The sequence below is a fragment of the Tursiops truncatus genome, chromosome 8 (assembly GCF_011762595.2).
Source record: "Tursiops truncatus isolate mTurTru1 chromosome 8, mTurTru1.mat.Y, whole genome shotgun sequence".
In the NCBI taxonomy this organism is placed as follows: Eukaryota; Metazoa; Chordata; class Mammalia; order Artiodactyla; family Delphinidae; genus Tursiops; species Tursiops truncatus.
The window spans coordinates 31,048,986-31,063,177 of NC_047041.1; positions in this window are offsets into that span (position 1 = coordinate 31,048,986).

The following is a 14,192-nucleotide window of genomic DNA, read 5'->3' on the forward strand; positions in this document are numbered from 1 at the left end:
GGTTGCACTGGGTCTTAGCTGTGGCAGGCGGGCTGCTTAGTTGCGGCTTGCCAACTCCTTAGTTGTGGCATGCGAACTCTTAGCTGTGGCATGCATGTGGGATCTAGTTCCCTGACCAGGGATCGAACCCAGGCCCCCTGCATTGGGAGTGTGGCGTCCTAATCACTGCACCACCAGGGAAGTCCCAAGAACATTCATATTTTCTATGCACATGTATGTATACACAATCACACACATTAAATACATAGCAAATTTAATGATTACCCCTGGGTGATTAAGCCCTGGGAATGAGATTGAAAGTAGCAGTGGGGAGAAATTAAGGAGGACTTAAACATTTACTTTATATATCAATACTCTGAATCTTTTACAACAAGTATCTATTCAAGTTTTACCTGGCCTTTAAAAAACAAAGCACAACAAAACAAAAAAAAAAAAACACTGAGTGGAACACAATGCTATGACTCAGTTTATCCAGGTCTGACATCGAAGAAGATGCTTGCTACTTGGGGATGAGACCAATGACACTGTCATCAGCACTGCCCGCTAAGAGAGAACACAGAAATTCTTATGTGCAGTCCCACATTAGACCCCACTATAATCTTATGAGGAATAAGTAAGGCAGAAATTGATCTGCAAAGAAAAGCCGAGGATCAAAGAGGGTTATAAAGGGCTTGCTAAAATCCTTATTAAATGGTAGAACTGAGCTTAGAGACAAAGTCTTTGGATTTGAGATTCTGGGCTCTTTTCACAATACCACAATACACAGTCACTTGGCTTACAAGATAATTATACACTACCTTTTATTGCCAGAGCTGCAAAGGATTAAAAGTGCCAAGGATTCACTGGTTAAAACCTGTCTGGACACAATTATACCAGAAATGTAACAGGACCTCGCATAATTATCAATTGTTATCATGGTTTTTCTGCTTCCACTAAGCTAATCACGTATATCCCAACAGATCAACCAGGCAATACAATCTGTTGTGGGCTTGTGGGGCCCAATAAATAATACACCCCTCTTTTACCCGAGTGCAGAACCAATAAAGGGTAAAAGAAATGATCACACACATGGGACTTCCCTTGGTGGCGCAGTGGTTAAGAATCCAACTGCCAGTGCAGGGGACGTGGGTTTGATCCCTGGTCTGGGAAGATCCCACATGCCGTGGAGCAACTAAGTCCGTGTGCCACAACTACTGAGCCTGCACTCCAGAGCCCACGAGCCACAACTACTGAGCCTAGTGCCACATCTACTGAAGTCCATGTGCCCAGAGCCCATACTCCACAACAAGAGAAGCCACCGCAATGAGAAGCCTGCGCACCACAACGAAGAGTAGCCCCCGCCTGACGCAACTAGAAAAAGCCCGCGCGCAGCAACGAAGACCCAACGCAACCAAAAATAAGTAAATAAATATTTGAAAAAAAGAAATGATCACACATAGATTAAAATGGCATCTTTATTACTGATAAAGACTTTGAGGACAACACTTAGGTGTAGATTTCCTAATACGGAATCCCAAAATGAAACTTTACTACTCAGTTACTGGAAATACTGAAAAACCAAAGCAGGCCGCTGTGTTGCCAAAAATCACAAAATCTGCAGGCAGTCTGGCTGGCTCCCGAAGAGGAAAAAGAGGGAAGATGAGATTGAGCTACTAGGCATACCCAAGTTTCTCTCCAAAAGGCACCAAGAAGGTAATTGCAGGGGCAAAGAGAGTTCCTTCTATGCCAAAGGAAACCTCAGAGAAGTAGACTAAATGCTCTCCCTTAATACAGTTTTTTCTGGATTAATTTTTGTAGCGAATAATATTTTATGGTTACCACACACCACTGGTTCTTAAAGGATGGTTCATGGATCTCTGAGGGTTCCTGAAACTCTTTGGGGCTCTGGAAATTCAAAAACAATACTACGATGTTATTTACCATTTTCACTGATGGTACAAATACAATGGTGGTAAAACTGTTGACCTTAGCATGAATCGAGGTAGTAGCAACCAAGGTCTATTACTGCCACATATTCACAGTATAAAAAATTGCCAACTTGCATGTAAGAATATTTTCAATGAAGCAGTAAAATTATTTTTAAGTATGACTCGAGCAGACATCATTTTAATACTGACGAAATGGAAAAACACAAAGTCCTCATGCTACATACAAAAGTACAACAATTGTCTCAAGGAAAAGCATTTGTGTGGTTGAATTGCAAGCTGAACTAGTTGCTTTTTTCATGGGATAGCATTTTTATTTAAAAGAATGACTGAAAAAATACTGACAGTCTTAAGTATTTGACAGTCATTCTCTTGAAGTGAGTCTGAGAAAACAGCTGATAGTGTTGTAGCTAAATGATAAAAATCAAGCTTTTAAGCAAAAATTAAAATTTTAGAAAATTTGTATCTACCTCTGTGAGCTTGAGAGCTTCCCAATACTTAGATTTGCCCCGATATTGGTGGTACTGGTGAGACTAACAAACGTGATTTGAATACTGAATAATGAAATGTGTCAACATTTGGGAGATCTACATAATTCAGTAAACAAATATTTTCCAAATGATGAATACAAGATGGTACATGATGGTAAAAGATCCATTCAAAATGCAAGAGTCACCAATAGATCTTATATAAGAGAAAACAAAAAGACCACTGAACACTAAAAAGATTAGTGGTTGCCAGGGGTTAGCTCAGAGGGAGGGATGAGTAGATGGAGCACAGAGATTTTAGGGCAGTTCCTATTGCTGAGCCTGACTGGGATCATAATGGAGACATGCCGCTCCGGTATAGGAAGTGTATGATAGGAAACGTTATAGGAAGTTTATCTTAGAGGCTCTTCAAAAGGGAGTACCCAGGCAAAAGAGATTAAACAAAATTCAGGAGATACACCAAAAACCCGTCAGAGTTTCTAGAAAGAATTTATCAAACTTATAGGTGGTAAACTGATGCAGACCCTGAGGTCCCCGAAAATATGAGAATGGTAAACATGACCTTCACTGGGCAAATTACCCCAGATAGAAGAAGAAAATTACAAAAGTTAGATGGTTCATTTGGAATGAACCCTTCTCAATTGGTAGATGTTGCTTTTAAAGCGTTCAACAACAGAAAACAGCGACAGAAAGGAATGCAAGACGCAACACAGCTTTTCTGGCAGCAGCACTGGATTCCCGGAAGGCAAGTAACCTGGAGAGGTAAGCCTCCATTGGGGAGAGAACAATGTGCTTACTGTAAAGAGGAAGGGCATTGGAAAAAAAGATTGCCCTGGGCTAAAGAATAAGAAAGAAGACAATAAAGGAGACAGGAGCCTCTCATATGTACAAAGAGAGCAACACTCTGATGATGAAGAGGCCCGGGCTCCCTTCGATTTGAGGCGTCCAATTTCAATTTCCCCAGGAGCCCCAGGTAACTCTGACAGTGGGGAACAAGTTGATTGACTTTCTGATAGATACAGGTGCAACATATTCTGTGGCAAACACCAAGGTGGCACAGAAAACATCTCAGTCCAACCCGGTCACGGGAGTTTCTGGAGAAGTACAAAATCGTTCTTTCTTACAATCTCTAAAATGCCAATTAGGGGACCTCACCCTGAAACACAGTTTCTTATATGTTCCAGCGTGTCCAATCCCTCTTTTGGGTTGAGATCTCCTTTGTATATTAAATGCTCAAGTAACTTTTTCGCCAGGACAGCTTGACATCAGGGTCCCACCAGAGCACACTGTAAGACTACAGATAGCACTCATGGACACCCCAGAAAAGGAGACACAGCCCTTTCCCTTCCGAGGTCTATGAAAAGGTAAGGCCAGAAGTGTTGGGCTGATGGCACCCCAGAGAAGGCCAATGCTAATCCCGTTAAAAAGGGGACGCTGGGACACCTAATCTAGAACAATACCCTCTGAGGCAAGAGGCCCAAAAGGAATTCAGCCAATTCTTGAAAAGTTTTTGAAAACAGGACTGATTAAAACTTGCAGGTTCCGATATAACACCCCTATCCTCCTGGTCAAAAAGCCAAACTCAACAGAGTATCACTTTGTCCAAGACTTGAGGGCCATTAATGAAATAGTCCAAGATTTGCACCCTGTGGTACCTAATCCATACACTCTACTTAACAACTATTCCAGTAGAATACAGCTGGCTCTCAGTTTTGGACTTGAAGGATGCTTTTTCTGCTTTCCTATTGCAGAAGAATCACAGCAGCTGTTTGCTTTTGAATGGCAGGATCCAGAAACACAGGTAGTCCAACAGTTATTATTGGACAGTCCTACCTCAAGGATTTAAGAATTCCCCTACCTTGTTTGGGGAAACGTTGGCTAGGGACCTTAGAAACTTAATATTGGATGAAAGACTCTTACTCCAATACGTGGACCATTTGCTCATCGCAAGCCCTACATATGATAAGTGTCTACAAAATACCAATAAGAACCCTGAACTATTTGGTAATTGTGGATATAAGGTCTCCCAGAAAAAGGCCCAAGTATGTAAGCAACAAGTCACGTATCTGGATTTTGTCATTTCCCAAGGAGAGTGGGGTCTTTTGCCTGATAGAAAACAGGCAATTGCAGGCTTTGGAACACCCAAGACTTGCAGACAACTGAGGGGGTTTCTGGGAATGGTAGGGTTCTGTCGGATCTGGATCCCAAACTATGGGCTCATAGTTAAGCCCCTCTATGAGGCTTTAAAGGGACATGATTTTGAGCCCCTTACTTGGACTACGGAATGCACAACAGCCTTTGAAACAATAAAAACAAAGTTAGTCTCAGCCCTGGCTTTAGGACTACCAGACTTAGAAAACCCTTTCAAATTATATGTCTATGAGAGAAAAAGGCATAAGTCTTGGGGTGTAAATTCAAACTCTGGGAAATATCCCTCGACCCTTTGCCTACTTCTCAAAAATAACTAGAGTGGTCAAGATGGCGGCGCCCAGGCGGGCCGCGCCGAGGTGAGCTGGAGCTGGGCCCGGAGAGGGGCGAGTCTGCCACGCCCAGGACTTGGACCCCGGGCTGGTCTCCCGTCTCCCGGGGAGCGGCGGGTTGATGGGCGCTACGGGATAAGGAAAAGGATGTGAAGCTCACTGAAGAGGCTTGGGTTGGGAGTGCTGGAGGAGTGTACAGGTGGGGAAAACGTACCAGCGTGTATGCCTACTGGGACCACGTTTTCCAGAACAGTTAAGCCCAGTGTCAACTGTGCTGTCCCACCTTCCTCTCTTAGTGAGAAGAGAGCAGACTGAATGGAAGAAAGTCATTATGACCACTGGGGCCACTAAGGGTGAGCGGCGAAGCTGCCGAGCGCCCGCGTCGCTGCCGCGGCCGGAAGACAGACGCCCCCCAAAGCCCCTCGCCTGGCTCGGACCAACGGAGCCGGCAGCCCAGCACTCTGGAGAATCTTGGTACCAGGACCACACAATGAAGAACTTGGGAGTCCCCATGGCTAATCCAGCAGAGAGAAAAGGAGGAACAGAGATGCAAGAGAAAATAAAGGGAACTCTTGGTGCAACTTGGTGCTGCTGCAGGCCCAAGTCCAGACTCGCAGGCTTTCTGGACCTCTGAGGAAGATAAGCACTTTACAGAACCTCTGCTACAGAACCAAACATACTGAAATGAATCTTTACGAAGATACTGAAACAACAGAAAAAGAATACATGACGATTGTTTCTCCTGAGGGTTCAGTTACCTAGGGGGCCTTTAGGGAACTTTGACTGATAAATCTAACCTTTCCTTCCTTGGCAATAGTTGATCACACTGTGAGGAAAACAAGTTAGAGAATGGAAAAATAATATTTGGATTTCAACGAAATAATAAAGATGCAGGGACTATCTTTGACTTTTGCAAGGTGAGAAGAGAGTTTACATTTTGATTATTTGATGGCAGGAATCCCTTTTAAAACAGGGCCAGTCTGCATGATGCATTTAAAAATCAACCTTTTCAAATATAGCCATAACCCCCACAAGATTTCTTGATTTCTCTGGGGTCAGATAAACCATCACATCTCACAGTGGTGCCCTGTATATGAAAGTGATAAACATAACCTGGAAGCACGGCAGTGGCTAAAAATATGGAGCTGGTAGCCATTCGCTGAAATGATTTTTTGCTTTTAATTCATTGCATAAAATGCTAATGTCCAAATTCAGGCAGGTAGATCTTACCAACCATCAAGAGCTTCAGCCCTGCTAACAGCTAAGTATGCACTTTTAAACCCTACTTTGACTGCTCCAGAAACTTACTGGGTTTCGTTAATGCCTCTGTTACTATTTCCTTTGTGTCGTTTTCTTTTTCTTTAAAAACACAGCTGTGTGATCTTGGGGAAGTTATATTATTTCCTTGAGACTTGGTTGCCTTCTCTGTGAATATCTGGGTATAATTTTAGTATTGCTCAATAGAATTTTTGGTGATAATGAAAATATTCTATATCTGTACCGTGCAATGCAGTATTCAATAGCTACATGGAGCTAATAAACATTTTTGGAATATGGCAAATGCAAAAAAAAAAAAATAATAACTAGAACAGACTGCTAAGGGATGGTCAACTTGCTTTCAAGCTGTAGCAGCTAATTGTGACATACTTCTGGAAGCTCGTAAGTTTACCTTGGGGCAACCCACCACAGTGTATGTCCCTCACCATGTCCTTTCTTTACCAGAACAAAAAGGGGGCTATTGGCTAACTTCTGGGAGAATGGGAAAGTACCAAGCCATTCTCTTAAACAATCCCAATATAAGGCTCCTGGTCTCTTCAACCCTAAATCCAGCCACATTGCTCCCAATTGATGCTGCATAATCCCCAGAGCACAACTGCCTACATGTCATCGAGCTAGCGTACTCTAGCAGACCGGATTTAACGGACCAGCCATTGGCTGAGCCAGATATGGAACGGTTCACTGATGGAAGCAGCTTCACGGACCAAGGTAGGTGATGTGCTGGGTATTTGGTGGTAACCTTTAGAAAGATTGTTGAAGCAAAAGCTCTGCCCCCAGGGAGTTCAGCTCAGAAGGCAGAAATCATTGCTCTGACAAGAGCCTTACTACTCACTGAAGGCAAGTGAGTAAATATATACACAGACTCTCACTATGTATTCTCCATGGTGCATGCTCACAGGGCAATCTGGAAAGAAAGGGGACTCCTCCCTTCAAAACATAAAGACATAAAACATGCTTCTGAAATCCTATCACTATTAGAAGCAGTCTATAAACCCTCCCAAGTGGCCGTAATGCACTGCCCAGGCCACCAAAAGGGCGAAACTCATAGAATAAAAGGCAACTGGTTAGCTAACCAAGCTGCAAAGAAAGCAGCAAAGGAAGGGGATTATCAAGTCAGGATAGGGTCACTTCTCCCACAGATTGACTTGTCAAAATACCAGCCAGTGTTTTCAGGAAAGGACAAGGAGAGGGCCAAAGAGTAGGGATTCCCTCTTGATCACAACTCATCTGGCTGGAAATGTAGTGCACAAGGAATTGTTTTGATTCCTGAGGCACTCTTGGACATTGCGCTGCAGCACATTCATAATAGTACCCATTACGGGAGAGATGCCACCTTATAATGGATTCAAAAATATATAATAGGTCCTAACTTACAAAGGGCCATCCAGTGAGTCACTCAAAATTGCATGCTTTGTGCTAAAAATAACCCAAAGACTGCTATCAGACTTCCCCAGATGGGGACTCATCACAGAGGAACCTACCTCACTGAGGACTGGCAAATAGACTTTACTCAAATGCCTCGAGCCACAGGAAATTTCAGACACCTGTATTTGTGGACACTTTCAGGATGGGTAGAGGCATATCCCACCAGGACAGAAAAAGCATCTGAAGTAGTTAGAGTCCTCCTTAAGGAAATTATCCCCCGATTTGGACTGCCTAACTCCCTTCAAAGTGATAATGGGCCTGCTTTTGTCTCTAGCATAACCTAACAAGTGTCTAAAGCACTGCAAATTAATTGGAAGCTACATTCATCCTGGAGACCACAATCAATGGGAAAAGCTGAGAAAATGAATTATACATCAAAAAGGAGCATTGCTAAAATAAGTCGAGTGTAATTTAACTTGGGATAAGGCTTTGCCAGTTGCCCTGCTATGGATCAGAGTGGCTCCCAGAAGAGACTTAAATTTAGCCCCTTTGAAATATTCTATGGTAGGCCATTCGGGTGTCTGCCCAGGTGGGAGAATCTATTGATATAAATGCTCTGAAAGATCTAGCAGTTGCCAATTCTGTTAAAACTCTGGGCACTATACTAACCTTTGTTCATGAGTTTGCTTCCAGCAGGTCTGGCTATCCAACTAAGGTAGCCTTATATCCTTTCTGGCCTACAGACTGAGTTCTCCTTAAAACCTGGAGAGAGCAAGGGCCTGAACACCAGCTGACTGCAAGGTGGACAGGACCACAAGTGATATTACTTACCACACACTCATCTGTCAAGTTAGCTGGAGTAAAGCCATGGATTCATCACACTTGGGTTAAAGCAGCACCACTGTCATCAGAAAATGACATAACTCCTGAGAGGCCTAGAGAGCAATGGGTTTGTGAACCCTTAGAAGGGTTAAGGTTGCTCTTCAAAAAGCATAAGTATTGAGGTGAAAATTTCATTGTAGAAGTAATTTCCTCAGATTCAAATAGTTGTAGATAAAGAGAATTGTATTGGTTACTAAAAATTTTAAGGAGTATTCCCGACCCAAAGCTGATCAATTCCATTTCACAATCACTCCCTCATTGCCCCTGTTCAGTAGGAACTGGCCAGAAAGTTCATTGCCTCCTTTCCCACAAGATTGTGGAATGGACATTGACAGTGGGTAATAGTAATACTGGCGGGGCAGGCATGAGCTGTAGCAGCCCTGCTCAGTCATTGGTTGGTGCCACAGTGGGCCTCTCCCCGAAGTGAGCGACCATCAATGAGCCACTGGTAGCGGTCCCACTCAGCCACTGACAGGCACCACAGTGGGCCCCTCCCCCAAGCAAGCAACTGTCAACGAGCAACAGCTAGTGGTCCTGCTCAGCCATTGGTCAATGCCACAGTGGACCCTCCCCCTCCCCCTCTTCTGTATAAAAGGAGCCCTAATTCAGCCTGAGGTAAGATGGTTTTTTGAAGATGCTAGTCCGCCATCTTCTCAGTCTGCTAGCTTTCCAATCAAAATCATTATTCCTTGTTCCAACAACTTGTCTCCTGATTTATTGGCCTGCCATGTGTCGAGCAGAACGAGCTTGGGCCCAGTAACAACGGGAGTGAGGAGCTCCGCAACCGGGAATGCTCATGGAAGGAAGCCCAGAGCACCACAGAAGCAAAGTGCCATTGTTGAGTGACGTGCAAAGGGTGAGGCCGCCATTGCAGCCTTTCTCCCCATGCACCAGCCCCTGCCTCCACAGACACTGGGGACGGCTCCCGCTGGAGTAGGCTCACACACCCCTGGCCATCACCTCCTCTACCCCCTCCCCACCTGGGCTGCCTGTTTCCCCCGATTGCTGCCCCAGCACCCTCCCACCTGATGGACTTGCATGCTCTGGCAGCCTTGGGAGCAGACGCAGAGGTGGGGCTGAAACCACAGTTGAGCCCCAGGGACTGTGTGACTAAGGAAGAAGAGCTGAAATCTCTCCTCGCAGATGAGCAAACTGAGTTACACCTCTGCTGATGGCTTCATAAATCCAGTGCCTGCGGAACACCCAGACAAGTGCTCCCGTAGCTGAGATGGGTGTGGCTTTAGCAGCTGTGGGCTTTGTGGGCATGTACATGCAGGTGTTGGGCCAGTCCAGAGTCTGAGCTGCCTGCACAGCTCAGCTAAGAAACAGATCTGGGGGCCTCTACGCCAACAACTAGGGAGTAGGCCCCACCCCAGACAGGGCAGTGACAACCAAGAGCAAAGGGAAGGCCCCACTCAACGTCCAGTGCAGGCTCTGGTCACCACAACATCACTTACACCCCCTATCAAAGGGGTAATGGCCAGCATACACTGAGGAAGGAGGGTAAAAAAGTGAAGTGAAGTGAAGTGAAGTGGAGTGAAGTGAAGTAAAAAGTAAAGTAAAATGAAGTAAAATTAAATTAAAAAAAAAACCTACACAGGGGCATTTCCACATAAAAATAGCCCTCCAAAACAGTCTGAGGGTCTGGCATTGGGAGGAAGAACCCCCAGAGCATTTAGCCTTGAAGGCCAGTGGGGCTTGAGTGCAGGAACCGCACAGGGCTGCGAGAAACAGAGACTCCACTCTTGGAGGGCACACACAAGGTCTCACATGCACTGGGACCCAGCACAAAGCAGTCCCTCCATAGGAACCTAGGCTAGACCTACCAACAGGTCTTGGAGGGTATCCTAGGGAGGTGGGGGTTGGTTGTAGCTCACTGTGGGGGTAAGAACACTGGTAGCAGAGGCCCCAGGGAATATTAATTGGCATGAGCTCTCCCAGAGGTCCCCATTTCAGCACCAAGACCCAGCCCCACCCAACAGCCTACAGGCTCCAGTGCTGGAACACCTCAAGCCAAACAACCAGCAATACAGAAACACACCCCCACCCATCAGCAGACAGGCTGCCTTAAGTTGTACTAAGCTCACAGCCACCCCAAAACACAGTCCTTGATACGGCCCTGCCCACCAGAGGGAAAAGACCCAGCTCCACCTACCAGAGGGCAGGCACCAGTCCCTCCCACCAGGATGCCTGCTCAAGCAGCAGGACCAATCTCACCTACTAGGGGGCAGACATCAGAAGCAAGAGGAACTACAATCTTGCAGCCTGTAGAAAGGAGACCACAAACACAGTAAGTCAGACAAAATGAGACAACAGAGAAGGAGCAAGATAAAAACTTACAAGAACAACTAAAGAGGAGATAGGCAATCTACCTGAAAAAGAATTCAGAGTAATGATAGTAAAGATGATTCAAAATCTTGGGGAAAAAATGGAGGCATGGACCAAGAAGATACAAGAAATGTTTAACAAAGAGAGAAGATTTAAAGAACAAACAGAGATGAACAACACAATAACTGAAACAAAAATACACTAGAAGGAATCAATAGAATAACTGAGGCAGAAGAATGAATAAGTGAGCTGGAAAACAGGATGGTGGAAATCACTGCCACAGAATAGAATAAAGAAAAAAGAATGAAAAGAAATGAGGACAGTCTCAGAGACCTCTGGGACAGCATTAAACACACCAACATTCACATTATAGAGGTCCCAGACGAAGAAGAGAAAGAGAAAGGGCCTGAGAAAAATATCTGAAGAGACTGTAGTCGAAAATTTCCCTAACATGGGAAAGAAAATAGTCACCCAAGTCCAGGAAGCACAGAGTCCCAGACAGATAAACCCAAGGAGGAACATGCTGAGACACATTTCTCTGGCAACCTGCATCATTTCACTGAGCCTAAATTTCCACATTTACAAAAAAAGGGATAACGAGTCTCTTAAGGTATTAAGGATTAAATAAGGCAATAAATAAACCTAACAAAGATCTGACATTTCATCTATTTGTTCAACATAATAAATCCCATAATGACACTGATTATTATCATTAGAAGGGCAAAAAGGGACTTATCCAGCAAGAGGTTAAATCCTACTCTCTGATCTAGGTGCATATGAGGATTTGCCTAGTGGATAACATATTAATTACATTACCATTTACTTATACTTTATGCAGTATTTTTACTGAATGCGAAAATGTTTTTATACATTATTAAAACTGACTAGCTGGGGCTTCCCTGGTGGCGCAGTGGTTGAGAGTCCGCCTGCCAATGCAGGGGACGTGGGTTCGTGCCCCCGTCTGGGAAGATCCCACATGCCACAGAGCAGCTGGGCCCATGAGCCATGGCCACTGAGCCTGCGCGTCCAGAGCCTGTGCTCCGCAATGGGAGAGGCCACAACAGTGAGAGGCCCGCGTACCGCAAAAATAAAAAATAAAAAATAAAAAAACTGACTAGCTGAATAAAGCCAAACAAGATAAACTCTCAAACTCAAATAGAAAGTTAATTTTTATGCTGGATGGTAGCACATGAAATTTTCAAAAATATTAATACAGCTTAGTTGGACAATTTGCCTAAAAAGCACATGCTAAGGAGTCAAAGTAGACCCATGTTCAAACTTTATTTTGCAGTTGTTTAAAGGTGCATGGTCCAGCCCTCAAGATGGCTGTTCTCTTGCTCTCTGTACATCCCCTGCTCAACCAGTGCCTGCTTCACCTACACCCTACTCACCTTACTGACCTTACCTACTTGCACTATGTCCCAGCTAATGATTGTTCTGACTTTAGATCAGAACATCTCCACTAAGATAGCTTATCAAAGGGGCAGTGAGGGGCATGGCACCTCTGCTGGTTTCCCTGGTAACTGAAGAGCCAACCTGACATCAATTCGCCTTGTAACTGGTACCTGATGCCATGTCCCGTCCCCTTCTACCAGACAGTGAAATGTCACTCCAGGGGGACCTTACTTCAGACATGGAAAATCCCCCTATCCATTAAACCAGTGGTCCCCAACCTTTTTGGCACCAGGGACCAGTTTCATGGAAGACAATTTTTCCATGGACCGGGGGTGGGGGGAGGGACGGTTTTGGGATGATTCAAGCACATTTATTGTGTACTTTATTTCTATTACTATTACATTGTAACATATAATGAAATAATTATACAACTCACCATAATGCAGAATCAGTGGGATCCCTCAGCTTGTTTTCACTTGCCACTCACTGATAGAGTTTTGATATGAGTCTGCAAGCAACTGATTTATTATGGTCTGTATGCAAAGCTCTCTGCTAATGATGATCTGCATCTGCAGCCACTCCCCAGCACTAGCATCACCACCTCAGATCATCAGGCATTAGATTATCATGTGGAGCACACAACCTAAATCCCTTGCATGCACAGTTCACAGTAGGGTTCATGCTCCTATGAGAATCTAGTGCTGCCACTGATCCCACAGGAGGTGGAGCTCAAGCAGTAGTGCAAGCGATGGGGAGTGGCTGTAAATACAGATGAAGCTTCGGTCGCTCGCCCGCCGCTCACCTCCTGCTGTGTGGCCCAGTTCCTAATGGACCACAGAGCAGTACCAGTCTCTGGCCTGGGGGTTGGGGACCCCTGCATTAAACCGTTGATGTCTCTGTCACTGACTTTGGGCTTTTTCTTCGGTCTTTGTCTACAGGTGGGGCAAGTAAAGGGCTTGCAGGCCTGCAGGGTACAGCCAAACAGAAGGATTATAGCTAACGTGCTTTGAATTATTTAGCACCTTGTATTAGTTTGCTAGGGCTGCCATTCAAAGTACTAAGTCTGGGTGGCTTAAACGACAGAAATTTATTTTTTCAGAGTTCTGGTGGCTGGAAGTCTGAAATCAAGATGTTGGAAGACGTGGTTTCTTTTGAAGCTTTTTTACCTTGGCTTTTTTTTTTTCCCAAGATTTTTTTAAAATTAATTAATTATTTTTATTTTTGGCTATGTTGGGTCTTCGTTGCTGTGTGCAGGCTTTCTCTAGTTGCCGCAAACGGGGGCCACTCTTCAATGCAGTGCATGGGCTTCTCGTGGTGGCTTCTCGTTGCAGAACACAGACGGCTCTAGGTGCGCGGGCTTCAGTAGTCGTGGCACGCAGGCTCAGTAGTCGGGGCTCGCTGGCTCTGGAGTGCAGGCTCAGTAGTTGTGGTGCACAGGCTTAGTTGCTCTGCAGCATGTGGGATGCTCCCAGACCAGGGATCGAACCCATATCCCCTGCATTAGCAGGCGGATTCTTAACCACTGTGCCACCAGGGAAGTCCTTACCTTGGCTTGCTGATGACCGTCTTCCTCAGGTATCTTCACATGGTCCACTGCCTGGGTGTGTCTGTGCCCTAATCTCTTCTTATAAGGATACCAGTCATACAGTACTGGATTAGGGCTCACATGGTCTCATTTTACCTTAATTACCTCTTTAAATGCCCAATCTTGAAATACAGTCACATTTTGGGATACTCAGGATTAGGACTTTAACATACAAATTTGGGGGACACAATTCAGCTAACAACACATGTTAATTATTAAAAGAATCTAGTAGCCCTGTGCCTGGTACACAGTGAATCCTCAATATAGGTTTTATTAAATACCAGTGTCAAAAATGATTTGATTCCCTCTATGATGGCAGGGAGAAACTTTCTCTCACTGACATAAGGTCTTGCACCAAGACATATGCATTTGGACTTAAATAAATGCATCAACACATCAGGATGGAAACAAAGCAAGAGTCCAGCTGGTGGGCCCCAGACTTTCACAAGCACACCTGCTCCTGGCT